Raw genomic sequence first — 10,831 nt, 5'->3', positions numbered from 1 at the left:
ACAGGAGATCAGCACAGGGGTTTGGGCAGCCATGTCCTTTGCTTGGCTCTCACTCGGCAAACTGACAGCACGCTGACCTCTGTAAACACAAAGTCAAAGCTGTGAAACAAACGCAATAATGGAAATTATATCAGCTAGTTCTAGTTAGTCTTGATGCTCTTGATAGTTTTATCCAGTCAACCCAATCATGTTTCTTTTAGTCGAGCAAACGTTTAGTGAACTAAATACTTTCCAATTTTAGGTAATGGAAACTTTTTTTTACAAGTTACTTCTGTTTCTATTAAAAGACCCTGGCTAAAACCACAAACCAGCCTTGCAAACACCAAGTACACTGTTGCACACTGCACCAACAAAACTTGCCTCTTTAAGTGATTTTGGTAACCACTTGAGCATGACGTTACATACATATTATAATGCAACTGGCTTCTGTGATCGATCGTGTGATCACATACTGAACGATAATGTACGATACAAATGTTCTAAAAGCAAAACTTACCAGAAATGCCCTGTCCTACTTCTACACACATTGCATTTCTCATCACTCAACTGCTGCAGGAAGACCCATAAAGACTCTATAAAGGACCCCTTTGAGGCTTTGCTGCTTCAACCGACTAGTTAACTCACAACAAATACACAGTGGAAAAAAGAATAGCATGAGACAACTAATCAAGGAATGCTGGTGCCATTACTGCTACATCTGATATTGTTATATGGAGTTGGAACGTTGGACATTGCAGAGGAAGCTGCTTGAAAAGATTTGAAAACATTACATAGCAAACCATATCCAAACACCTTCATCATGCTTATATGATCCAACCTTATAAATTACCTACATCATTTAAGCGGTCCAATTCACATACACATTTAACACCTGGCCCCCTCTCACTCACACTCACACTCACACACACACACACACACACACATCTACAGTATGCAAACAGATTCTTTATGATCAATTTGGCATGCCACTGTATACAAAAGATAAGAGGTTCCTTCAACAAGAGTGTGTGATCCAGTGGTAATACAGTTGTTGTGCCTAAACATCATTTGTAATAAATGTTCAATAATACTTTCTTCAAGTGGATTTTAAAACACATAATGTTCTCACCCTGATACCCTCAGTGATACACAGACATTAACTATTTTTTAAAATGTAAATTCTTCTGTGACAGAACCATTATAGTTGATTTGGTACAGTGACATCCATCATCACCCGCAGAACAAACATCAAATCAAGTTAACCAAAACAGTAAATAAAAATGGGACTTTCCTCTGTTGCTGATGCAGTTCAAGCCTTTTGGATATTTTGAGACATTTCTAAAAGGCACTGCCCCACAACTCCCAAGTTCTTTTTGGTGAGAGCAGTGTCAAAGCTTTAATCACTGATATCATGCTGGATTTCATGTTCTAAATAACATGGGCACTGTCACCTGATGCACTCCATTCATTGGTTGGAGTATTGCACTTTGTGCTATTGACTTGCTCATGCTTTACCGAATTAAAGAAAATAAAATTAAAAAAAAGAAAAGAAAAAAAAAACAGAAAAAGAGAAGGTGGTTCTGGTAAGTCAAGTAGCCATCATGTCTGCAGCGTGCATTTCCAGAGGCACAACGAGAACAGGAAGTGGGTAGATGAGAGGACTGGGGGGAAATGAGGTCAAAGAAAAGCCCACAAATGCACTCAGCTCACCTTTGCTATAGGCTTGGCTTAATCAGTGATCAGGACAAAACATGTTTTTTTCTTCTTGGTGAAGGACTCAAACTCCATTTCAAGCTTTTCTATACTGTGTGGGACAATAAGATTATGATTATCATTATTAGATTAATTTGAACACAAAATATCTAGCCCAAAGGAGGAGCTAAAATAAATACTAGTACTATAATATTCAGTAAAAACAACAGTATTAATGCATATTCATTTTGCGATGTAAAACATAATTTGGAATATATATATATATATATATATATATATATATATATATATATCAACATAATAAATCTGTATGTCAAATACAGTACATGCTTTCTTATTTCAAGGCAGCATTTAAAGAAAGCAACCATGCTATTAAAAAGATGAAGAACTTCTCACCCTGGTGCAGTCTCATCTTTAGATGTAGACCTTTTTTAACGTCTTGGGGTTGCTTGCACCGATTTGAGGAAATGCCCAGGCCTCCTCAGTCCAGGATCCTTCCTGATCAGATACACTCCCTCGGACAGAGCCTCTCTTTCCTGGGACTCATTCACAACTACAATATTCAAATCACACATAGACTTCTCATGTCTTGGAAAAGATATTCCACTGGGTGTCAAACAGAAGTCACACACTGGGCCCCTCAGTGCAAGGACAGATAAAGTCAGGTAGTGAACAGGAAGTGTCTCATTCGTGAAATAAAGCCATCGTGTGGCATGTGGGAGAACTGAGCTGAAACACCAACATTTCTGCTTCATAGAATAAAATTAGCAAATACGCTTCGCTTATCAAAAAGGCTTCAGTTACACTTTAGATGTTGCATGTTAAGTCACATTGAATTTATTGTGTATAATGATTATTACAAAAGGGGCAGTCACCTCTGTCCACATTTGCTCTCAGTGATGTTAGCATCCCCTCTGACACCAGCGTTTTGTACAGGGCCCCCTTGCAGCTTTTCAGACTCAGGGGACTGCAACTTGTGACATTTTGTAATCAAACAATGCACTCACATGTGGTGTCAAAATCATTAGTGTATAGACGGTCTGGTTATAGAAGTGTAGAGCTTATACTGAATAATAATGATTACAGAAAACAATTTAATCAACAATAATTGAATGAAACAGAATATATATATAAATGTTTTTCTTGTAATAACATTTTGAGTTTTTCTAGGTTTTTGGGTGATTGTTGTTTTGGTTATTGTGTGGTACCATTGTGTACAGTAAGCAAAGTATATAGTCTCTTAGTGCTGGATTAAGGTTCTTAAGCTTCCAGCTAAATTGTTTAAAAAGATATCATTACCCCTGGTGGATAAATTAACATTGTCTGGAAGATAGAGCTCAGCTTTGTTGAACTGAATTTGCGGATGGTGAACAGTAATTCCGTTAATTCCCAGGACAAAGGTGGCCATCACATTGTTAACAAATTTACGACACTTGTTTATTTTTTGTGGGAGGCATGTCCAATGAGGTCTTTGGCTAATTTCAGAAAGCATGATGGTCATTTCAGGGAAACGTTGCCGCAAATGTTCCAGATCTCGCTTCATCGCAACAACTAGGTCAACGCTTCTTACGTGTCCTAAATCATTCCCACCACAGTCAATCATCACGATATTTGGTGCAGGTGTTCCTTGAAGGGAGTTGTAGAAGAATGGCAGGAGGCCTTCCCATTTAAGTCCTTCCTGGCCAAACCAATGAACTTCAGCATGTAGTCCAAGTGTGGTCCCCATGGTCTGTTTGGCTCTTTCTTCTCCACAACAGATGTAGTCGCCTCCCATAATCCAGATGACTGGAGCTGTTAATACAGTAATAAGAATGACTATGTTGTATGGTGACAGTTGTCAAGCCAAGTAAGTTGACCTTTTTTGGTAGAACAGAAGTTAAACAGTCTATACATACGCAAGCTGCTTCCAGTGTGTCCATTCATGAGTAAATGCATAATTATGAATCGGGTTATAATGATTGAAGCATGACATTAAAGGAAATCATTTGTAAACTCTATAGTAGGTTTAATGTTTTCATTATTTTTTTTTTTTTTTAAAAAGGCGCTGTATTAAACATGGAATGCTACAATACAACGTGTTACTTTTTAATGTATTGGATCGGATGGTGGGGGTATGCGAGCCGAGTCAGGACGTAGAGGGTGGTACGTGCGGTATTTTGGGGGGAACCACCGGCCTAGTGCAACACCTAACCAAGTGGCAGGTTCAGACACAGTGGGTCCACCGGAAACAAATCAGCACACAGAGAGCCTTTCCTACACGTACAGTAGCAAATACAGTATGTGTGATGGAAAATGACTTATATTGATGTAACTTGTGTAGTTAATTCGCTCTCAAGAGGTTAACGAGAGTTAAAGCAACATTAACCCTATGAGCCCTAAACTGTTTTAAGGGCATTTTCACTACCTCTAGTTAGAAGCATTTATCCTGGTCATTGTAAGTGCCATTCACACATGCTACATATTGTTTTTTTCAGCACAGTCTAGGCTATCCAGATCTGCCACAATATCATGTATAAATACTTGCATTGATTTGATTTAGATTTTTAAATAATAAAAAGTTGAAAAGCGTACTATACAAATTCTTACATTTTGATGTGTATCTCACCACAGCAAGCTCACATCTCGACGAAACTTACATGGTTATGTAGGCCTGACTGTCCTGAACACGGCAATATAAGAACCATGGTGGAGGTATACTTTGGGGCTGAGCAATTTACAGAAATATGTGGTGTGTGCCTTCCAGAAATAAATGGCAATTTTTATTTTAGTGATGAAAAAATGACTTTTTGGCACTTTTTGCACTCCATATTTGTGACACTAGCTGATCTGACATGACTTGTTTGCGGTAGCACACATGACGTGCACAGATGATGATTCTCTATAATATTTGTTTTACTGCATTGCAATGAACAAAGTAAAGGCAAAAAGTGTTTATTTGTCAAACAAATTTGGATGCAATATGAGTCTTGAATTGGATACCATACAGGAGTGTGCTAGGATCTCAAAACCGTGTTATGAACGTGACTTGTCATAGAGAAACACATGATAACATTGGATTATGAACATAGGCTATTCCACACCAAAACACGAGGTAAGTGGAGCTAAATGAAGTTATTATTTCGCTGTCACTTCGTCTGTTTTATGGCCTAGAAGGTTGTGTTTGGTATCTGTGGATAGCTCTAGTTCTCCTCTTTCATCTGACATGCGTGCCAAATCTTTTTGATCGCGATTTCACGAGGAAATCAAACGAGAGTAAAGGTAGCCAAAGCTATATTACATTATTATTTGTTTGTAACTTAGTCTGATTTTATCATACGAAATGATTGATGTGTTTGGTATCAATGAAAAGCTCTGCTTCTCCTCTTTCATTTGATATGCGTGTCATGTCTGTGCGATGCGTGGTCCGCGAGTAATTGAAGCGAGAGTTCTGGATGCGCCGGTGAATGCAGAGCAATATAGACTGTAAATATGATATACTTTGATTTAACTTCATCATTTTATTTTATTTTCATACTTGATCGTACAGACAAGTGTCTAGTCTCGTTGGAAAGCCCCGGTTCTGCTCTTTCCTGCAATATAAGTTTCATCTCGCTGTGACTAATAATAGCGGAGCAATGTAACAAAGAAAATGTGTGCGTTTTTTGACGCACTTTGCGTCCGTCGGGCTCATAGGGTTAAAGCACTTTTCCTTTGTCACTAGGGTGACCATCTGTCCCGCTTTGCGTTGTATGTACTGTACAGCAATTCTGCCCTTTGTCCCGCCTCACGCAAATTGAGCATCTGTCCCGCTTTTTCATTCAACCCCGCCTAACTGAAAATAAATACACAGATACTGTATGTCCATAGGCACAGACCTACTGTTAACTTATGTCAGAGGAGGGCAATAAAAGTGTTAGTCGATAGGCTGAGTTGTACGTCAACCAAACTGTTGCCTGGTGCACGAACGCCAACATTATCTACAATCTCAAATTGGAAAGCGCGCAGGTTAAGCAGCCATGGCCAGTGTGGCCGCGAAAAAGAGAAGATGCTGTTTTAATGGAGAATGAACCGTAACATACCCTTGGTTCAGACCTGTCAATGGTGAAGCAGAGAGAGCTTTTTGCATTTTATGCAAAAGCAGTTTTTCTGTGGGGCATGGTGGAGAATATGACATGAATCGACACGGTGCATGTGAGTCCCACCGAAAAAAAGCACATCATCAAGAAACAAGTAAATCAGTGCAATCTTTTTTTAACAAACCAAATGACCCACAGGCTGACAAAGTTTTGGCAGCAGAGGTGACTAACATCTATCATGCCGTACATCACTCTCATTCGTATCGCTCTATCGATTGCTGTAACAAGTTAGCCCCAGTCATTTTTCCAGATTCTGAATTGTTGTGTGGCCGCACCAAAGCAACATCTATTGTAACAGACACCCTAGCTCTGGTCTCAGTGGGAAAATGTATACAAGAACTGACATCATCAATGCTCGCGGGTGGAACGCACACACCGTTTTTTTTTTCCAGTGGCGTCGGATGCTTCTAACCACAGCAGCACCAAGTTTTTCCCCCTGGCATTGAGATACTGGACCCCAGAACTTGGGTTAAAGCGGAATAGCGTTGTTGATTTTTACGAGGATAGCGCAGAGACATCAGAATCAATTCACCGCCAGATCACTAATAAACTGAAAGAGAATGCCCGAAGACTGGAGATGATCTCTGCAGTGCTTACACTGCTGATAACGCTAGTGTAAACTATGGAAAGTTCAACTCTGTTTACCAGAAGCTGAAGGCAGATAATGCTGGCATTATCAAGGCTAATTGTATGGCTCATGTCGTGTATAATTGTGCGAAACATGCTGGGGACAAACTAAACATACTGTAGACATTGAATGTACAACTAACAAGATTTACAGTCACTTCTCGTCATCTGCAAAGCGCACTGAAGAACTGAAATCATTGTTTGAATTTGTGGATCAAGACTATACTGTACTGAGGCATTTACCTACAAGATGGCTAAGTACATGGCCTGCTGTCTCAAGGCTTCATGTTAACTGGGCTGCAACACTCCCTCTTCAGTTACAGGCCTATCTGTCCTTCCTCCATAATGCACTGAAGATATTCCATGATGTTATACTGCTGTTGGAGGGAGACAATATAACTGTCTGTGAGTTATATGACATTCTCTCCACTCTTCAAAGAAAGCTCCAGCAGCGGCAGGCAGACTCCTTTTTTGGAGTTGAAACCAGTGAACTTCTCCAACAGTTTCCAGACTGTGAAGCAACAGCAATTAAGCAGGACCTCTCTAATTTCTACAGTACTTCACTCAGCTACCTTGACAAATGGTATGACTTCTCAGACAGCAACGTTCACAAGCATGTGACATTGTTAGGACTTAAGAGTGAATTCACATTCTCCCATCTCTGTTGTGGACATCCTCCAGATGAGAGATAAACTAAACATGGATGAACTCTATGAAGAATACTGTGTGATTTTGCCACGCCAGAAGAAGGTTGTAAAGAGAACACTTCCTGTTGTGGAGAAGTGGTCAACTTTGCTCCAAGGTACAAACACACTAAATTTGACTGTACTTGGATCCTTTCTCTTTAGCATCCCTGTAACAAATGCACATGTGGAAAGAGTGTTTTCACAGATGACCACAGCATGGACTGACCAACGAAACCGGTGATCTGTGGATCTTATCAAGAGTGAGATTCAAGTTAAAAACATATAGCTGCACAGAGTTCTACAGCTACAGTACTGTATGCATTGAAAGAGAAAACTATCCTGGCAAAAAGTATAAATTCAAGAAGAACAATTAAGGTAAACTGAACATTGTGTGAAAATTAAAATATATATTTGTGGTCCTCTTGCTACACTAGGTTGTTTTGATTTGCTTACTTTGCTGCTACCCACGTGTTTCAGAAAAGTGCTATCCATGGTGCTGGGGAATGCTGCTAACCTGCTACCATATGGATTGGAAAATATGTGTCTGCTTTCTTTCTGCTTTAAAAAAAAAAAAAAAAAAAAAAAAAATTCTTACCAAAAATTATTTTGGTTTACCTTATTTGCTCTGAAATAGTTCAACTTTCTATAAGCAAGCCCTAAATATGTTGCACTGTATGCTAGGCCTAATATTTTGTTGAACTTTTAATAGGCTACTAAGCCTATTTGTGTGTGTGTGTCTGAGTGTGTGTGTGTGTGTGTGTGTGTGTGTGTGTCATACCGGCAATTTGCTCGCTACAGGCCCAAGCACATAACAGAGACCAGGCCAACAGATAGAAATACCTGTGCATGCTACCAGCATGAAAACATGCGCCTACTGATTGACTTTTTGTTTTTTAAGGGCATGATTTCAACCAAAAGCCTGTCTAATCTTCTTTCTTCCATTACTTGTAACACAGAGGAACAAAAATGTATGTACAGGCAGTGCACCAACTGCTGTTTTGATGAGGTGCGTCTGAACTCTCACAATCCTGATGAATTTGCGAGGTGGGAACAGTGGGACCGGGTGAAGGTGACTGTAGGAGAAAAGGTGTTCACAAACTGGGTGAAAAAGGGGGTTGAGGGAACGCTGGGAATGCTGGCAGAGACCTTCCAGCGTGACCTTGAGGCAATTGCATCCCATCAATTCAACTGGATGCACCAATCAGCCAAAATGAGAGAGTTGAAAGAGAAACTTAAAGAAAATGATTTGGTGTTGCACGTTGACTTCTCTGAAAATTATGGATGCAAACTGAACACAGAAATCCAATCTTTCCTCTTTGGTGGAAATAGAAACCAAGTAACCATACATACAGTGGTTGCCTACACGAAAACGGGCATTCAGAGCTTCGCAACCGTTTCAAAATCTCTCCGGCATGACAAGCGTGCTGTATGGGCTCACTTACAGCCAGTCATTGAACACCTCCAAATGCAGCATGACACACAGTTTGAGTCACTCCACCTCATCAGTGATGGTCCTGTGACACAGTATCGCAATAAGACGAACTGTTTCCTAATGAGTACGCTGCCATTTACCTGGGGGTTCCAGTGTCTCACATGGAATTACAGTGAACGGGGCCACGGAAAAGGAGCTCCTGATGGGGTTGGAGCTTGTGTGAAGCGTATGGCAGATGAAGCTGTCCAAAGGGGAGCTGATCTGCAAACTGCAGACTGATCTGCAAACTGCTTTGACTTCTTGTCCAGCAAAGAGGAGATGAAAATCCAAATGAAATGGATTGAGGAAAAGGACATTGAAGAATTCGACAAACTGCTCCCTCCTGTACTCCCTGCTGTGAAAGGCATACTAGGCACACACCAGATTTACTCTACAACACCAGGGGAGGTCTTTCATAGGGCAGTAAGTTGCTTCTGCAGCTACCCAAAAGTGTGTGGATGCTTCAAGGTCACAAAAGTCACAATGGCTGGTGACAGTCCAGCTCAAGAGATTACCCCTACTCCTACCCCTACCCCATCCTTGGATGAAGATGCTGAAAGTGACCAAGACGAAGTGTTTGAAGTGGGAAACAAGAATGCCTTCCAATGGCCTGACAAAGAAGATACCATTTATTACTCACAGAGTAACGTAATTGGTAAGATTTCAGAGCCTGAGCCCCATGGTCGAGTTGCAAAGTTAATGAACATGGACTGGCTCATGTTCAACACATAAGTTGGCCATTTCTCCTATGAAATAATTTCAAAATTTGTTTTATTTTTATATTGACTCTCACAGCTTGTCATGTTTATGGTCTGATAGTTTGTTAGTGAGTCGTGATGTTTCCAGAATGTCCTTTTTCTCTTGTTCCTTGGCTGTTCTCAAAGAGCTTTTAACATGCTTTTTATTTTTTGTGCATGATTTGAAATGACTTTCTACTGAGAAACAAGATATTTGTTTAGTATTTTAAGTTAAAAATAGAAATGAATGGTCTTTATGACTGGGTCTGATTTGACACCTCCAAAATATTAATTATTCAGTAGGTCTTGTTCATTATATTTTTAGTTCAGATTCAACACTAAGTAATAAGATTACACTGATATGTTGCATTTACATGAATGTTTAAATAGAGATGCAAATGAATTTGTTTGTTACAAAGGTGTTCAATAAATTTCACCATAAATGTTCATACAGTGTCTCATTTCGTCTTGTGGTGTGACGGAAAGTCCTGTGGTGTGACGTCATTTCAAACACAATTAAACTACTTTCTAGAGATGCACCGATTGCAATTTTTTGGCCGATTCCGATTTCCGATTTTTCATAGAATTTGACCTGCCGATACCGATTTTAGCCGATTCCGATTTGCATCTTCTAACCACTTTACAGCACACAAAAATAGTTATTTTCTATCCTTTCTTTAATACAACATGTTAATATAGAAATGTAATCAACTTATCAATGGCTGGTAAAAAAAATGTGAATAGACAGATTCTTCTTCAAGTCTTCTTCACCTGCAGTATTCCCAGTGTGGGACATTCATTTCACACACTACTAATAGAAATGCACTGTAGGACTACTATTTTTTTCTTCTCACATACAATATCCAGCTGTAAATATCTTCAGAATATTGATAAGTGTATAACTGGAAAGTTTGGTGTATAGGTGCTACATAGGCTGAGATGTTGGAAAATTACAAAAAACTAATTTTGAGATAACAGCCTTGAAACACAGCCAGTGGCATGCATACTCAGTCTGCTACACTCTTCTTTGAACTTTCGCGATTGCTTGCGGATACAAAGGAAGTGTCCATATTTGGATGGCATAACGTCATGCAGGAGAAACACAGCTTTCCAACGACACCACACATGATATGATTGTATCACGGTCGCGGTAGTGTATGACATGTTAGAATGCTTACTTTTGGCGAATTTAGAAGAAATACAGGCGTGAGTAGACAAAAGGTAATGAAATAAACCTCTAAATGTGTAAATCGGACTTTGTTGTTGTATTAGTGTGAAAGAATACATGCTAAGGTGGCAAACCGAAGCAAAACGATGTTTATTCCTGCCGTGGCTATGTTGCTGCTTGTTGACAGCGCTTGTGGTTCAGCTGTGAGCACGCAATTAGCGGCAAGGACGGGCGGTGATGTGCGCTGTTTACGTAACCTGAAGTGACAGCTTAGTAAATTCCACGCAATATGGCAAAGCACAGCGTTCGCTGCATAGAAAAGCTCAGCATTAGCG

This window comes from Sardina pilchardus, chromosome 5 (genome assembly GCF_963854185.1).
Source record: "Sardina pilchardus chromosome 5, fSarPil1.1, whole genome shotgun sequence".
Taxonomy (NCBI): Eukaryota; Metazoa; Chordata; class Actinopteri; order Clupeiformes; family Clupeidae; genus Sardina; species Sardina pilchardus.
Note: the sequence above shows the minus strand (reverse complement) of the source record.